Here is a 1365-nt window from a genome sequence, read left to right on the forward strand (position 1 = left end):
CAGCCAAAATAGAGCCATGGTCCCTGTCTTGGCACATAGCCAAGCCCAGAGCTGCTTACCTCTACCTTATACACAGCCCAATCCAGGTTGTCTCACCCTGAACCATGGAGCACTGGCCCCTCTCTCAGGACCCTAGCACTCCACTCTTTTGTTCTCCCTGAGTCTGACCACTTCACTACAGAGGTACTAGGGGCTTTCCCTAGAGGTTGCATCATTTAAAATCCCAACTTTGCCATTTGCTATCATGGAGGAAGGTAGAGCAGGAGAAAGTGAGTGACATAGAGAAGCACAAGGACTGTAACTAACCTCTGTTACTTTGGAACCTCCAGGCTTAAAGTTAGAGAGAAGTGGGCAGATGGTTAGGGCCTCCCCTAGCCCTGGCAGTAAGGAGCCATGTTCTTCCCACTGTCCCTGGGAGAGCCCAGGTGCACCCACTCCACAGATAATGCTTTATTTCTATATAAAAACATAGTCCCATGTGGCCTGCACCTCTCCTTTCTGAGAGTCTTGCACAAAAAGTCTCTTTCCTTGGAGAAGGGAGGCAGCTGCTCTGAGAGGCTAGACTGGGTGAAGCCCTGCACCTTGCAGGGCTCCTGGCCAGGCTGTCCCCGGTCAGTCGTCATCCTCTGAGTCTTCAGATTCCTTTGAGGAGCTATTGTCACCATCGTCATCATTCTTGTCCTCCTCTGTGTCCTCCCCAAGATGCTCAAACTTCCCTGACTCAGCTTGCCACAGGTATTTGATGTTAACCCTAAACTCTGCCATTTCAAACCCAAACAGCTTCAGGACTCGGGCCTGCTCAGGGGTCAGCACGTTGCCCTCTTTACACACTTGATAGTCCGAGATCAAGGTCACCACACCTTTCTTGAGAGCAGTGGGCAGACCAAGCTGCCTCAACTGAGGCTCCATTGAGTGGGGGAACTGCTCCAGGGGTCCCGCATCCAGACTGACGGTGAAAGTCGCTTTGTTACCAGCCCGGGCATAATCCATCTCTGAATACTTATTGAACCACTCATTCACTTCCTTCTTTGTTCTGTTGGTAAACAAGAGACCGACCTCACCCCTCAGCTTCTTGCTGACCTGGTGCAGATTGTCCTTATATTCATCAGAAGGCCCTCGACCCAAAGCCACCATCATAACTTTGTTCTTGCCAAAGAAAATCCAGCTGTGCTTCCAGGCACTCCTGATATCCTTCAGTTTGCTGTTCTTCATGTTTGCCACTGAGAAGATGAAAATGTATTTGTAGATGTCCACACATTTTCAAAGCTCTTCTATCAGGTTTTGTTTGAGTTCTAAGCCCTTCTTGGCGGTCTTTGTTAAGGAAACTTTCTTGTCCCGTTTGGACTTGGGCATAATGCTGCCTGC

General features: G+C 49.7%; 1 pseudogene; it reads right to left on the reverse strand.

Moving 5' to 3' along the window:
* Nucleotides 1–516: 516 nt before the first annotated feature.
* LOC141516125 (mRNA turnover protein 4 homolog) lies at nucleotides 517–1365 on the reverse strand (annotated as a pseudogene).

Source organism: Macrotis lagotis, chromosome 3 (assembly GCF_037893015.1).
Source record: "Macrotis lagotis isolate mMagLag1 chromosome 3, bilby.v1.9.chrom.fasta, whole genome shotgun sequence".
In the NCBI taxonomy this organism is placed as follows: Eukaryota; Metazoa; Chordata; class Mammalia; order Peramelemorphia; family Peramelidae; genus Macrotis; species Macrotis lagotis.